The sequence below is a fragment of the Zingiber officinale genome, chromosome 11A (genome assembly GCF_018446385.1).
Source record: "Zingiber officinale cultivar Zhangliang chromosome 11A, Zo_v1.1, whole genome shotgun sequence".
NCBI classification, from domain to species: Eukaryota; Viridiplantae; Streptophyta; class Magnoliopsida; order Zingiberales; family Zingiberaceae; genus Zingiber; species Zingiber officinale.
The window spans coordinates 75,389,686-75,407,066 of NC_056006.1; positions in this window are offsets into that span (position 1 = coordinate 75,389,686).

Here is a 17,381-nt window from a genome sequence, read left to right on the forward strand (position 1 = left end):
TGTCCGTGACACTATCAGCATCCGCCTGCTATAGTGCACAGTCCATCCCCGGTATATAGTGTCACTACCAAGCCACATGGGGGTCATGAGGGCACCTAGACGAAGGCTGTCATCTCAGAATGTTTTGTCACCCTACTTTTAGCAAGTGGTAAGTTATCAACGGATTTGACGTGTCTTACTGCAAGCCGTTTGCTGCGGACTAGATAGATCTTTCTGGTCGATCTATGAATCCTCTTGGGCTTTTTGGCAAAGCCTTAGCCATCAATGGATTTGGTGTGTTCTTATGGTGAGTCCTTTGTTGCGGACTAGATAGAACATTATGGTGGATCTATTCACCATCCTCACCCATATCTCACCTCCTCTACCCCACTCACAGACCAGTGTATAACAACACACAACCGCCCCTCTCAACAAAATGGCCCCTCACTGTACACTATACAATCTCCCTCACTGTACAATACAAGAATGGCCCCTCCACACAAAACAAGCTATGGGGCGCTCATAGTCACATATCCGTACTCTCCTCTCATAGAACTCTATCCACGTAGGTCTACTCTGAAGTTGACCGCTCCAAGACAACTTCATGCCTCCATGCAGGTCTCCATGGGTGATGCGACCCTCCGTCAAGTGACTCCAAGAAGGTGACTGCTCCACAAGTGGGGGATCCATAGAATATGCAGCAGTCTCTGAAGAAATTCCTGAGAGCATCATAGTGCGACAGAAGAGGTACCCATAGAAAAACACCCCATTGCAGAACTCCATGGCAGCGCATGAACAGCCGCAGGTGTCAGTGCAAGTCTCCATGGGTGATGTGAATCTGGTCGCCTACGTGTCCCTCCATAGCCGGCAAACTCTCGGCAGGTAGTCATCCCTCTAGTGAGGCATCATAAGCATGCGTGCCATCTCCATAGGAGTGGAAAGAGTGTCCAAAAGTGGCTAAAGGTGAGTACAATGTTTTTTTATTCATTTTTTCCTCTAATGAGGCACCATAAGCAAGCATGTGTTTCTTTTGATCCTTTTTTTTTTTTGATGAAAGGTAAATTATATATCATCAAGAAAAAAGCGTACAATCTACATGTCCTAGGATATCCAGACAATTCTGACGAAGTGTCAGGTCCTGCTGGCAATCAGAGGTATACATGTCATGTACTCTCACTATACCAACCACTCAAAAAGTATCCATCCGTGCATGGCGTTGGACTGTAGTAGCCCGTATCCATGTCCTGCTGTCTCACTGCACCACCCTCCAACCATATAAGTCACAAGCACCATCACTGTACCATCCGCAAATGTCCACCCCACTGTCCCGTACTCCATGGCACTGGCCCGCAAGGATACTGATGTAGTGCGAATATCAAGTGCTCAGCCACCATACTCCGGTCAGATCAGCATCCGCTCTATATCTCGTGCATTGGCGCGCTGTCTGCAACTCGCCTGTCATACATCTCAGTGCAATCTGCAACCTGCCAGTGTCTGCATCATGAATGTCACCAGTCCGGCCTATATCTCATCCTCAGCCTCACCCACATGTGCCATCCTGTCCAAGGCAGCGTACTCCACTGTCTGCGATAGCGCGCGGTCCAACCCTAGTGTGGAGTGGTAGATGTAGGTGTCAGGCCCACACACTTAGGCTATCATCCCGCCATCGATCGTCGCCCCACTTTTATCAAGTGGTCAGCTATCAACGGATTTGGTGTGGCCTTACCGCGAGCCGTTTGCTGCGGACTAGAAAGATCATTATGGTGGATCTATGCACCATCCTAACCCCTATCTCTCCTCCTCAGCTCTACTCGACACAATGTACATCACCACACCGCCTCTCACCAATGTGCCCTCACAACCATCCCCCCACAAAATGGGCCCCTCTCACAAAATAACCTCACCATACAAAATGTCTCCACTCTCACTAATATATGCTATACTATCTCTCTCCCTGAATAATACACAAATGACCCCACACCACAAAAAAACAAGCGGTGGGGCCCTCACAGTCTCCTCACCCGTAGCTCGACTCCTCAAAACGCACATAGGTAGCTCCAGATCTCCATGTGGGCCGCCATGGGCAACGTAGCCCTCCATCAGGTGGCTCGATGAGCTCCATGTAGTCAGGTGATCTCCATGCGCAGGTCCATAGATGAAAGCTCCATAGGCTATGTAGCAGTCTCTGTGCAAGATGAGTAGATACACATAAGAAACTCCAAGGCAGTAATACACTCTGTGCAATAGTGTGCAGCTCTCCAAAAATTTGCACAGTGCAAACTTGCACCGTGCAAAATCTATCTCTACTGTGCTTTTTTTTTTAATTGCACAGTGCAAACAATGCACCGTGCAAAACCTATCACCTATTGTGCAATTAGCACATTTTTTTTAAAACCAAACTAATACACTAAAAATACACTGTGCAAAAATGTACCGTGCACGGTGCAAAACCTATCAACTACTATGAAATTAGCTTCTTTTTTCCCCCAAAAATACACTGTGCATAAATTGCACCGTGCAATTCCTACCAAACTAGTACACTGTGCAACAGCATGATTTTTTTTTTCCAATTGCACAGTGCAAAAATTGCACCGTGCAAAACCTACCAACTATTGTGCAATTAGCACGATTTTTTTTCCCAAAAATACACTGTGCAAAAATTGCACCGTGCAATTCCTACCAAACCAATACATTGTACAATGCAAAAAATGCATCGTGCAAAACCTATCAACTACTGTGCAATTGCAATTCCTACCAAACTAATATATTGTGCAACAGCACGATTTTTTTTCCCAAATTGCACCGTGCAAAACCTACCAACTACTGTGCAATTAGCACGATTTTTTTTCCGCACAGTGCAAAAATGCACCGTGCTAAGATGCGCAAAATTGGCTATGAAGTTGTACAAGGCTGTAGGTGGCAGATCTGACTCCGTAGATATCCTCTCTGGTGGAACATCAAGGCGGGTGGTGAAGTATCCGATCTAGGTTGGCGTCCAAGGAACGGTAAACATGAGTCTGGATCCTCCGAAAGACATGATCCCCATCAAACGGCTCACCCTCAAACCTCAAGCGACTACGCGCCTGCCAGATGTAGTGTATCAGTGCAGCCATCGCAGCATGACGCGCGTGCACCAACAATCCTGTCCCTCGGTAGTGTCGCACATAGACCCGCAACATCCTCCGGTATGTCGTCATCTCATGAGTCATGTACAACCAGGCTCGAATCTGATCCCAAAGCTACCGTATCTGCAGACATCCAAAAAATAGATGCTCCTGAGTCTCCTCCTCACTTCCACAAAAAACACAACCCCTGTCGGCCTCCCCTAGGTACTCCAACCGATCCCTGGTAGGCAACCTACGGTGTGCGAGTAACCATAGGGTAAACCTATGGTTGGGCTAGATATGCTTCTTCCAAACTATCCTTGCCCATGGCACGCGGGCTCCAGTATCACGGAAGAAAGCATAGGCCTGACTGATACCCCGATGGGTCAAGGTATGCTGACTGAACCAACCATGCAAGATCTGCCGCGCTGCCTCTATGGAACCAGCTGATGTGACCATCCGATCTCATATCTGCGCTAACTTCTTCAGCAGCGGAGAATCAGTATGCTTTGCCCTCCATTGCCAAATGGCAGTGTCCTGTAAATATGTGTGGTGAACCCATCGGAACCAGAGAGCATCCTGCTGATCATGTAGGCGCCATAACACTCTAGATAATAAAGCAGTGTTCCAAGAAACCCAGTCTCTGAATCCCAACCCTCCTTCTTCCTTGGGTTTACACATCTCTAACCATGGATGTCCAAAAGAAGCTCCGACATAAGCTATAGATACGCTCCATAACTCCTATTGGTAATGGCAAGATTGACATCCAGTAGCATTCCATCCCCTGTAGGACAGACTGGATCAACTGTGCTCTTCCTGCATAAGAGAGGGTAAGTTTCGGCCATGCATTAATCCTTCAGCTCAAAGCATCAATCAGTGAGCTGTAGTCCGCAATCTTCAACTTTTCTGACGCCAACGGAATCCCAAGATATCTGTAAGGCATGGTTCCCTCCTGGAACCCTATGATGGTAAGCAACTCCAGCTTCACATCCTCCTCTACTCCAGCCATATAGATACAAGATTTGCTGAGATTCGGTCTTAGGCCAGCCATCATCCCAAAGTTTTCCAGAAAACCCAGTTTTCCAGACAGCCCATGAGGATACTAATGGAGGAACGGTCACCATGGGAGAAAAGAAGATGGTCATCCGCATATGCCAGATGTGCAATCCTAAGATCATGACACTTTGGATGGAAATGAAAGTCTGCTCTCCGTGTCTGCTGACTAAGCATCCAAGCCAAATACTCCATACAGATCCCAAATAAATATGGCGATAGTGGGTCACCCTGCCTTAGTCCTCTAGTGCCTCTAAAGTACCCATGCATGCCTCCATTGATAGACACTGAAAAACTAGTGGTAGTGATGCACTCACATATCCAAGCAATGTAAGGGGGACTGCAACCCTGCTAATGCCTCCAGGAGAAAATCCCAATGCACTGTGTCAAAAGCTTTCTGGAGGCCTACCTTCATGATACTCCATGGGGAAATCCTTTTCCTTGTGTAATTCCTCATCAATTCTTATGCCAAATGTATGTTATCGGCGATATTCCTTCCCTTGACAAATGTAGCTTGTGCCGGATGAAATATGTGCTCAACAACATCAGCAAGTTTGGAGGATAAGATCTTCGAAATTATCTTGTAAAACACCGTACAACATGAGATGGGTCGGTAATCCGCTACGCTACTTGGTTGTGGCACCTTTGGGACTAATGAGATGAAGGAGTGATTCCACTGTTTGAGAAGCTTCCCATGTCGAAAGAACTCCATTATTGCAGCCACCAATTCACCTTTGAGGAGGTCCCATGAGTGCTTGAAGAACTTTGATCCATACTCATCCGGACCCGACGCTTTTTGGTCACCTATGCTAAAGAGGGCCTTCTTGATATCCTCCTCCGTTGGCATCATTATCAAACTGCCCTGCTGTTCCAGATTTAAGGTTCTTCCAAAACTTAGGCATTTGGTGGTGAGTGGTGTTCTTTGTAGACTTGTGCCAAGCAACCCTTGAAAAGTTTTCACAAATTCGTTTGCAATCTCTTCCAAGCATGGTGTGATATCACCATCTCTTTTCTCAATCACCATAATTTCTCTTTGTCGATTTGTTCTCTTAACTAAGGCATGGAAATAAGTAGTGTTCTGGTCAACTTCTCTAAGGTATTTGCACTTAGCCTTTTGTTTACAGTATAGAAAATCTGCCCTGCTGAGTTGGTCTGCTCTTTTTCGGACCTACTGGTATCCATCCTCAAAAATCCCAGTAGTGTAGCCATTTTCCTGCGTCTTTTGAAGCTCCTCTTGCGCCCGTAGTGACCTCTCCTTTATGTGCTAAAAATGTAGCTTGTTAAACTGCTTAAAAGTGGCTTTCAACCATTGCAATTTCACCTTGAACCTGAACTGTGTCGTGCCCTGCAATGTGCCCAGCCCAATGCTTGCCCACTGCCCCTCCATCACCTTATTATAATCTTCATGGGTGGTCCACATATTGAAGAATTTGAAGGTTTTCTTTGGTTGCTCCATAGCTGCCATAATGGTGACCACACATGGAGTGTGATCCGAGATGTAACCCGTTCCTAAGTAGTCAGCCAATCCCCTCATATCTTGCTCCAACCACATCTTATTGACCATGCTTCTATCTAATTTGCAAGAGACCTCAATATTTGGCCAAGTGTATTTGCAACCTACTTGAGGTAAGTCCTCTAACCCATTATGTGGAACGCAGTCTTGAAAATCTGAGATTTGATAAGTAGTTACCGGCATGCCACCTTCTTTGTCTTCAACTGAGATTGGGGAATTAAAATCTCCAAGGAGTATCCAAGGAGTGCTCATGCTCTCCCCAAGCATATCCAATCCTTCCCATAGGCTCCTTCGCTTCATGATACTTAGCAGCCCATACACAAATGTAATCTGGAAGGTCTTTTGTGTCACTGCACTGGTAACATATCCATGTAAATATTGCTCATCAAACTTTGTTATCCCAAAGGTAACTTTGTGAGGGTCCCAAATAACCAAGATTCTACTTCTAGAGGAGCCCGCATTTCCAGATTTTGAAACCTTCTGATTTTCAGTCTTTGAAAAGCCTGTTCTGTTAGTTTTGTTTCCAGCACACCCATCACTGCTAGCTTGTGTCTTAGAAAGAACTCTGCACCTCTTTCTGTTTGGGAGCTTGGTTAAATGCCCTCACATTCCATGATGCGATCTTCATGTGGAGGTAGACGGCCTTGACCGCCTTGCCGCTTGATTTCAGGTTTGAACTCTATCATCCATCCCAACCTCTTTGCTGCACAGATTCATTGCACCTGCTGTGCCTTGCTGTTTATTTGGCAGAAACCTGTTTTTCCTTTGTGCAGGTTGCATCTTTGTTCGCTGATGGTCCACTTGTTCAGTTTGTTGTTGATCGGTGGTGTGGCGCTGCTTGTTTTCCTTTTTCTGAACTGATCTCGATCTCTCTGCAGTTGCAAAATTCAGCTGGCTGTTAACTGTTTTATGTGCATGCAAGCTTTGGTGAAAATCAGAAGCTGGCAGTGCTGAAACCAGGTCAATCTCTTTTCCATTCATTACTCTAATGTGCACTTGATTGGCTAACATCTGTCTTTTAGCTGATCGAGCCCTTGTTTGCACTGTCCATTGTTGTTGTGAGTTCACTCCCCCATCTATTGCAGATTCTGAATCACTAGTATTGCTAGTCGCATAACTGGTGTCAATAAAACCTTGCATAGGTGATGAACAATCACTACCTGCACCTGAATCATATTGTTGTGAACTACTGGAGTCCATCCTGCCCTCTGTGCCCTCATGAGCCACAACCTGCTTCCCTGTTTGCTCTGGACAACTGATAACAGGTTGGTTTGCCAGCTGATTTGCTTCTCTGCACTGTGATAATGTGTGCTGCAATTCACAATTAACTTGCTGTTCAGTTGCTTCCTCTTGTGCAAGTGTCCCAGCTACGTGATCCCTGTTCTGAGTATCAGTGCCTGAAGTTCCAGCAGGTGCAGTGCATTGTCAATGGTCAGTTTCAGAACCTCCCACCATTGTTGTGCCTCTGCTGCAATTTCCAATCCTGCTGGTAGGCTGAGGAGATGTGGACAACATTACAGAGTGCTGTAACAACTCTTGTGCCAAGTTTTGATTCGAGCCAAAAGCCTTGTTCAAGTTCTGCTTCTTTTTTGTACTGAGTCTGCTATGAACTTGTTTTGATTCACACCTACTAACCTTGAATCCCAATCTCAGTTGTTTCCTATGCAATGCTGATTTGAATTGATTCACTTTAACCCATCCTGTTACTGTCTAGGAATATAAGCTAGTCTCTATATTGTCCTTATACTTGGTTTGCTGATTTCCATTGACATGATGTGCCTGACCCTGTGCAGTTTTGATTCCATGAACAACCTTGCCTGTATTCTGAGTAACTGAGGTCCGCTCTTGTTGCTGGATGTGCACTTGCATGCATGAAATCCTTATGTTAGCCTGGTCCTGTGTAACTGATCCATTCAGTGACCTGTGCAGTAAGTCACCTTCGGATAGGCTACAGTGCACCTCATTCCTTTGATTTCCAGCTGCTGCAGTGATAGCTGTGAATTTGTTATTGTCTACCCCTGCCATACCTGCCGATTGTGTCTGAGAATAGTTTGGACTCTATCTGCTCCCGCGTCTGGAATTATGGGGCACTGATTTTGCTCCTTTACTTTTCATCTTGAAACCCAAGCAGTTTCCAGCTCTCTTCACAGCAGTTGGCTTGGTTTGTTGATTATCCTCAGCCCTCTGTTGTCCATTCCTTATATCATTGGCCTTTCCAAAATTACCTCTAGCTGTATTGTGGTTAAATGATTTACTGCCCTGGTGAGCCTGATCTCTCTCCAATGGTCTAGACTATTGCTGCAAATGTTCCTGCATCTCTGATATGCTGTTATCAGTTTGGTCCTGACCAACTGTTACATTTGTTGCTCTATTCAGTAATTCCTTGTCTGATACACTGCAGTGCGCCACTGATCTTTGATTTTGTTTGCCTGCATTGCTGTTTATGATACCGTCCTGGCCGAGAACTGCCTTACCTCTTGCTCTTAATGTCTGTGTCTTTTGTTGAACAGATTCGCACTTCTGAGAATCCATGTGTGGCTTTTGCTGAACAGGTTTGAAGGTCTGATAGTCCATTTCAGTCCTGTGTGTTGCTGGTGAACCATTCCTGTATCTTGGCCTTAAGTTCTTAAACTGTATCTTTGCCTTTGCTGATCCCTGGACCCTCTTCTTGTTGTAGTACTGTAGTGTGTCAGTTCCTTGTGCAAGTTCTGAAGTTCTCTGCATAGGTTCTGAACACCTTTGTGCAAGTCCTGAAATCCTCTGTGATTTTGAATTCCTTGGTGTCGGTTCTAATAGCAACCCCTGTATTCTCCTTGTTGTAGGCTCATGATTTCCGGAGGTTCCAATATGTGCTGCATTCTCCTTACTTGGCACAACAAATTCCCCTTCTTCATAACCATCATCTTCCCTTCTTCTTTGCTCATTTGCTGCCAACAGAATTGTATCCTGCACTTCTTCCGATTGTCTCTCTTGCACTCTCCCGGATCTGTTTATCCCAATATTAGCTACTTGTGGTGCATTCTTCTTGAGCAGTGGACAATGTTGCTGGTAATGGCCTAGTTCATTGCATGCCAAGCACAATTTGAGTGCAACCTCGAAGCTAATCTGCAAGTCAAGTTCCTTGCCATCAGGTAATGTGACCGGAATACTCTTCTGCGGTGGCTTAGTGACGTCTATCTCCACCAACACCCTAGCAAAGCTGATTCTGTCCTTCTCTTTCGTGACTCGATCCGTGTAGAGTGGATTTCCCACCATTGACGCCACCTTGCTAAGTCCTGATGGAGTCCAGCAGTCCAGTGGTAACCCAAAAATTTACATCCAAATCGGTACCTGTGTTTGCGGCTCGATTTGGAAACTGAAACATGGTGGGATGAGCTTCATATATAGAGGACAACCATGGATAACATATGGGCCACCTTGCAGTACTCTGTCAGTGCCCTCTTTCGTATCAAATTTGAAGACGAGCCAAAGGGTATGATGATGAAACAATTTGTGAGGCGCCCTCCATCGTCGCATAAGTTCCTTCAGCGCCAGGCAACCTGGAAATCTCCCAATGAACCTCCCTATGAGGCAGTGCCCCATCACGCTCTCTATGGGCTCCATGTCTGTGGCTGACAGCATTGCTCTGACCATCGCTTCCCAGGTGTAGTCTGTGCCTGGTTCACCACGGGGGCCTTGGCCCTCCAAGCACGCGAGGTTTCGCCAGCCGCCGGCTGTCTTGCAGCCGGCGATAGCGTTGGCCAAGCCATCCTGCAATCCAAAATCGCAACGAAGAAGATGTACAGTTATCTAAGACTTACAACCGTTGATTCTGGGGTTTTGACTTTCCTTATATCCTCAGAGACGCGATCCGGCCGTCCAACCTTCAGTCAAGTGTCTCTTGACTCGATCAAGAGATTGCTAATTCGGATGAATGCTGCTGACCGAAGTCACCGTTGACTCCAATGCACTGGAAGCAGAACCACTGATGCAACAGTACCATTTAAGTTAAACGGTTTTCGGATCTCGCATTATCGGAGTATGGCACTTCAACCCGATCCAATAGGACTTTGGAATTTAAAACACACTGCACAACTAACCTCGTGAATCGTGCATCCTTATCTTATATCTGTTGCTCTGTGATTGGCCAAAGCTAGGGCTTGTGCAGTCGCTCGTTGGCATGGCGATCGGTGCGGCGGTCGACGATCGGCTTCGTCCTCCTCGTTCTCTCCGTCAATGACTCCCCCGCTGACACTAAACATATATGGTGCACTACAATGATGAAGACGCTCCTCCCGGTGATATCGTAGCAGCGTTCCTCGGATGTCGTTCTCCCTTGACGTCCAAACTTCTCTGGCTCGCTGGTACAACGTATCTGCTATTTTCTATGCCTGTGTTTGTACCTGTGTGCATATATGATGCACTGCAGGGACGACACTCAAGTTGAAGGTTTCCCAGAAGACGTTCCTCCCGGCGATGCCGTAGCCGCAGTTCCTTGGATTCCGTTCTCCCTCAGCGTCGCCAGTGCCTGATCGCCATCCACGCTCCTCTGGTACACCGTGCCTGCTAGTATTTGTGCCTGTGTTTGTTTCTGTGGACTGTGCTTGTATCTGTGTGTTGTGTTGTGTCTGTAGCTGCCCTGTACCCCGTGCCACCCGTCTGTTCCTCCATCCGACGGACCACAGACCTCCAGTCCCTCAGCTGCCAGCAAATGTCACCGTCGCAAACCGCGACGGGAGAGCCGCGCTCTCTGAACAAATGTTGAACAGTTGAGTCTGGGTTTTGTAAGGCTCCCTCAGGGAATTGACGGAGACCTCCCGCCGGCACTGTGCCACAAGGAGGTTACCACCACCACTTAACTTTGTATGCCTTCTCCTAGGGCTCTGACGCCCCCTACTCCCAGGGTTCTGACGCCCCCTTCTCTATCTGCACTCTGTTCCCAGCAACAATCCCTCACCCTCGTTCCTCACCGGTGGAAGAGTTCACCGGAGTTCTAGAGAGAGGCCAGAGCTTCTCTCTCTCTGTTTCTTTTTATCCTTGCTTCAGGAAGAAGAGGCTAATGCTCGTCTTTTGATAGTGTCTGCTACTGGCGAAATGATGTAAGAATGTAGCTCGGAAGTCTTTGAAGCTACGTATAGACCCATCCAACAATCGTCTGAACCAACGCTGCACTGATCCGGAGAGTGTAGTGAGGAAGACTCGGCACTTAACTCTATCTGCATACTAGTGCAGCGTGGCTTCATTATCGAACTTATCCAGATGATCAACTGGATTGGTCGACCCATTGTATGTCCCGATAGCCAACAGGGTATAGTGTCTAGGTAGAGGGTCTTGTAAGATTTCCTCAGAGAAGTGTCGATTAATCCGTTCGGGCGATGCGTTGTTTCGGGAAGCCTTGCCTTTTCGTGCATCCCGAACGGGGGCATCATCCGAAGACAATACCCGTTCTTGACTCGCCTGGGGTATTTCTGAGGGGGTTTGGAACAAGATGCAATAAAAGGGGATCGATGCGGGCGGCGCTTCCCCCTGTGTGTCGATCGACCTTCTATTCTGCCTCCATACGGAGATTTGCTCCGCTCAGTCTTCTTGTCCCGCTTGTCTCCCGGCTGTCAATGTTGCAGGTTGCGGCGCTTGTCGATTGGCTAATGCTTGTTGTTGTTGTTGCTCGATCATCTTTGTTGCTCGGGCTTGCAGGAGCATGTCGAGGTCTTCCTAGGTGAGCGTCACAGTTGTGAGTTATCCAGCGTCCTCCATCTTCTTGGCTCAGATGCAGGTTATGTTCCCACAGATGTCGCCAAATATGATCCTGTCCGAAAATCGAAAAGATGGAAAGCTGAGGATGTGGCGCTCCCGCCGACCGCCTGTAGATTCCGCTCGGATCTGCAACACAAACTACGTTAGTGCTGAGCCAGAGAAGGGGCCCCTTGCGTTGACCCTCTGACGCTCAAGTCAGTCACCGACGATGAAGTAAAAGGCGGTGCAAAAATGAACAGTAGAGAGCACAGTGTCTCGCATATTGCGTACCTCTGCCGATGTTTGGACCCTCATTTATATAGAGTTCCTAGAGCGTGCGTGCATGTTTCCCAAGGTGAGCACACTTCTCAAGGTTTCCCCTAAAAAGATTTGTCAGTAAAGTATCCCTGACATAGTACCCTAACGGGCCGAGCATATCTCTGAAGTGATAATGGAAGCCTCCGTCGTACGATCTTCTGGCTGTTCAGGCTGGTGTCATCGACACCAACTCCCAAAAAGATGTCGATGGATATTTGAGGGAGTGTCCTCCTAGGCCAAGCGAGTTGGTCGCTCGGTCAGGATTTTGCCGCCCTAGTGTCTCGTCCGGTCAGCCAGAACCTCGCTACTCCTGTGCGTGTGTCCACTCAACCGAAGTTCCACTCTGTCATTGCCAAGACCTACTGCCAGGCCGAACGGGGTGTAGGATCGAAAAGAATTTAGATATCTCCACAATGACATGATATTGTCCACTTTGGGCCTAAGCTCTCATGATTTTGCTCTTGAGTTCTACCCAAAAGACCTCATGCCAATGGTGATATCTTTTCTCTTATAAACTCATGATCTTTCCCATGTATTTTTAATCGAGGTCAATATTGTACCCATATGGCTCAATCAGACCATAACTCTTGTGCACAGTCGGCGGTTAAACTTTCTGGCAGTTCGGGCTCTGATATCAATTGTAGACTCGATAAGAATTTAGATATCTCCACAATGACATGATATTGTCCACTTTGAGCCTAAGCCCTCATGGTTTTGCTCTTGGGCTCTACCCAAAAGGTCTCATGCCAATGGAGATATTTTTTCTCTTATAAACCCATGATATTTCTCATGTATTTTCAATGTGGGACTATGTTTGTAATCTTGCAACCCCAACACGGGGTAGCCGCTCGGCCAAAGTTGAACTCTGCTAATGTTAAGCTCTGGTGTCTGACTGAGCGGGGTAGCCGCTTGGCCCGGCTTATGCACCTCGTCTCCCCCTCCGTTTGGCGTCCAATAATCCATTGAGCGTCGGTCGTTTGACTCCTCCCTGTGTCGAAGACGGCAACGAATCGGGGACCTCTCCCCTGGTCGGGGCATGCTTTGCCCGACCGGCCGATGCTATCAGCGCGTTGGCAGCCTTGACTTTGACCTCTATCGTGGCCGCGGGTTGGGGCCCCTCATCATAGCTGCATCATACGACTCTACGTATTTTGGATATCAAAGTGTTTAAATTGAGTATATTATTCAATTTATTGATAATCATTATAAAATTTGCACATATTTCATATTTCTTGAATTGAATAAGATGCAATACAAACTCATTCATAAAATTATAATGCGAACACCTAAACATAATTTTATTGAACCTCAATCTCATAAAATTGAAAATACCCATAAACTAAAACACTCATGAACTAAAACTTCAATTTTTCACAGAGGAATACTGAATTATTCAAAATCTTGGGCGCATAAATTTTACTGACCGATGATTCAAAAGTTTAAGATGGTTTAGTTGAGTTTTGCCGCCTCTCTAATTTTTGTCTTCAATGTCGATGGAGATGGTTTAGGGACGAAATCGGGAAGTACATCACTGATAATTTAGAGTCACAGAAGCAGAGTGTGTCGCCGATGTTTAGAATCAGGAAGTCGGGGAGTGATGCGTCAGACGTTGAAAGAGAACAAAATAGTTGCATGTTTTAAATCTAAACGAGGATAATATGATAATTTTATCAGGATTAAAGAGTTGAAATAAATAAACTAATTTGATCACGAAAACAAATTTATATTGACACTAGGAGTATAAATTTATATTGACACGAGGATTAAATGTTAAGTTTAAGATATGATGGGAGATTTAATGATAATTATTGTTAAGTTTAAGTTATGATGGGAGATTTAATGATAATAACCTGGAGCTTTTATTTACGTTTTTTATATAAATCTTTAGAAAAAACCTTGCATTAATTGACTTTTGTCGTGTTCTGTTACCATTCCCAACTTCCTTCTTGTTCATGTCGTTTCTGCTATTAATTGCAATCGCCGTAGGGGAATGGCGGACTGGGCGCCGGTGGTAGTCGGGGTGGTGCTGCTCTCGCTGGGTCTCATCCTGAAGATTCCGGGCACCCAACGTCAGGTAGACGGGTAGCTTCCTGTTCCTTCCATTAATTTCCTCTCTGTTTTTTCACAAATTTCTCTCACGTATCAGTAGAACTGACAGAATCTAGTTATCATCCGGTAAATTGAAATTCAATGCAATGACGAACCGTAGCGCTGACTTAACGAATGCCATTGCTTCCTTATTGCTAGAGGAGTTCTAGCAAGCCTAGCAGAGTTTTTTTTTATTTATTTATCTTGGCTCATCTGGTAAGCACTCTCATTTAGCTGCAGTTAAAATCCGATTATTAGATGTACATATTTAATTTATATCTAATATCTTAAATCCCTTTTATACCCTATGCATTGAATCATTTAATTAAAGTTTAATTTTAATAATAATTATTGTATTTAGGGACCGAGCCACGACAAAGGCTGGAGTGGGCTCCTGGCAGACTTATATTTTTATTAAAGTTAGTAGTATTATATTGGATTTAAACCCTAGGTAAATTATTTTAAACTTTAGCCTATTATAATTTTTTAGCTCATTAATCTTTTAGTCTAATAAAATATAGAAAACTCAAATAGCCTAATAATCTTTATGGCTATTTATTGTCAAGAAACCTCGCGCTATCGTATTATTTTAAAATTGATTAGAGGCTTTTGTTCTTCACACCATAAGATTAATTTTGATATCAAATTTGGAATGTAAAATGTGAACCAATTTAAAATCCAAAACCCTAGATCTTGACTCCGTTTTTATTAATTTATTCTTCGATTTTTCAAGACGTTTGATAATTTAATGTATTAGACCAGTCAGCCTAACCCAAGTCAGTAGATTTTTTAACTACGCCCATGATTGTATTGTTAATTCATATATTAGCCCACCTTATGAAAATTTAATCCTTCGTGCCTACTCCCGAACTCCACCACCCTCATCTTCTACGGCAGGATGAACAGAACCACCGAGAGGATCACGGGTCCTCAATCCGCCATAGGCCTTGATCAACAAGCTAGCTAATTGAGGTATTATATTCTTCTAGTGCTTCGAATTTTATTATATGACCACAAGTGCATGTAGCACTAGAGTAGTACTAATTACATTTAGAAGAGGAAAGGGTTGGTGTTGTACTTAAGCAATAAGAAATTAGAGCAGTCATAATTGGAGAACCAAAGGCAAGGGGAGGAACTGCTTTATAAATTAATGGAATGCAAAGCTTTACACAAATTCATTTGGTGGCGATCGGTCACTTTAGTTGGGATTAATTCTTTAGTTAATGCCGTAGGAAATGGGAATATATAAGATGTGGACGTGGCTTCTTAATTATATATCACAGCAAAGTGTGAATGTGAAATTATTGAAGGGCTTTAATAATAGAGTGAAGGACGGAGAAACCTGGGATTTGTTCATACTTTTATTGCAGGCCAATGTGGAGGATAAAGATTCCTGATCTGATTTAAATATATATCATATAGGTGCAACACTTCTAACTGGAAAAAACACAAATAATACATAAATTGTTACAATTTGTCATAATTGTCGGATTATTTTAGACAATTGATCTTGTCATTTGTAGCTTCGTGAATCCAAAAGGTAAAAACTTGGCAATCGAATTTGATTTATATATATTTCATTATAAAAAAACTTCTGAATAGTGATGAAATTACCGATGAAAATAATTTTCGTTGATAATTAACGATATAATATTATTTTCGTCAGTAGGACTAGTCATAATCCAAAATCCTAGCCTTACCAATAGAATTACCGACGGAGTATGTGTTTCATTGATGTTTACCAATGAAATTTCATATCCGTCGCTAATACCAAAAAGGTATTACCGATGGAATATGTGTTCCATAGATAATTACTGACGGATTTCTAACGGAAATAATTCCATCGATAAGTTCGCATAAAATTCTAGGACACAACCTTGATTTTTTCACACGCGTGTTCGATCCCTAATCCTAATCACTTCGACAATGATTTCTAGTGAGTTCTCTCCTCCCCTCTCTCCATCTTCCCGACGCCGATAGTGACTAGCGGCTGGCACAATACACGGCTGGCATCTGTGTTGGCAGCTAGCACATGTACTAGAATATATCCAAATTATAATTTAGTTGAAGTTAATACAAACAAAAAGTTCAACAAGTTTGAACCTTTCATTTTCAGGGTACCAATAAGTCAAGTTTTTTTATCTTTAATACTCTATGAAGAGAAAAAGATCTAGTGAATGGTTGTTTGTTTATCGAATGAAGCCTCACCTGACTATAGAAACGTCGAACACCATCACTACTCAAAACAATGATGCATTTCAGAATGATAAAATGGAGAGATATTTAGTTGATTCACAATTCCAATCCACATTTTAATTACTTGTAAATATTAATATCACTTACGAGAATATAAATGATGGAGAGATGTCCAGCAGTGAAGATCTTGTTGAACTAACAGAGTATAGCGATGAGGAGATAGAAACTGTTAATGTTGATTAGTCAGATATTAATGATGATTAACTATTAGTATTATTGTTCATCAAGTAAGTTATGTTTCTATATTATTTTGTATTTATATTATCATGTTATAAACTTTATTATGATGTGTTGTAATGTTATTTTATAGACATTATTATAGCAAAGCAGCATTAGTCAGTAACACTCTGTGGCTACAAGGTACTACGAGTTGTTGGAGACTCGTAAGTATTTTTTTGTTATTAGTAATTTAAGTTCATATACGACTTTATTTATAATATATTTATCATACTTTAATATTTTTTCATACAGGCTTATCCTTATGGTCACCGAATTGCCATGTATATCATCGGAAAATTCAAAGAATGAGTATACGCTTCTAGTACTACATGAAGACATGTAGACCAAGAGACAAAGATATTTTATTATAATGAATTTATAGTAAGTAAATTTAATATATTTTGTATTCTATAATATATTTATCCTTTAATATACTAAATTTTTTTATTAAACTTATAATTGTAAAAAAATATATATATGGGAGGAAGGTCATGAGAAACAATTTAAAGATACTTGAAATAATTATTGTTCTAAACTTTACAAAGACCTTCTTTATTATATGAGAAAGAAGTATACAAAATCAACGTATGTGTCAATCGAGATATGAAGTGCATGAGCGACCACTTGGGTTGCAGAAAGATAGCAAGCAAATGTTGAAAAGGCACAAGCAAACATGAATACATAGCCAAGTGGCCCAAGCACCAGAACTGCTTGATATCTCGATTCAGATCTATTGTTGAGTACGTCATAAATATGATGAGTTTAATTTAAAGTTATACAAGTAAATTTTATATTTATTATCAAACTTTAATAATTTTATCCTAAATTATTATGTATGCAGGAACATAAACTATCCCACTAGCCCACTTATATAGAGGTATATCTCATTACTCACAAGAAGAAGGATGATACATTTGTCGATCCTCGATCCCAAACTATACACATAAAATTATTAACTTTATTACATTTAATTATTTTTATCTTGATTAATTTTATAATTATTATCAAATTAAATATTAATTATATTATGTTTTTTTTATACATAATCAAACGATAAATATAATGACTTAGATATTTCAATCATCAATATAAAAAAGCAGACGTTTGACAAACGGCCAAAAAAAAAATTATGATACTAT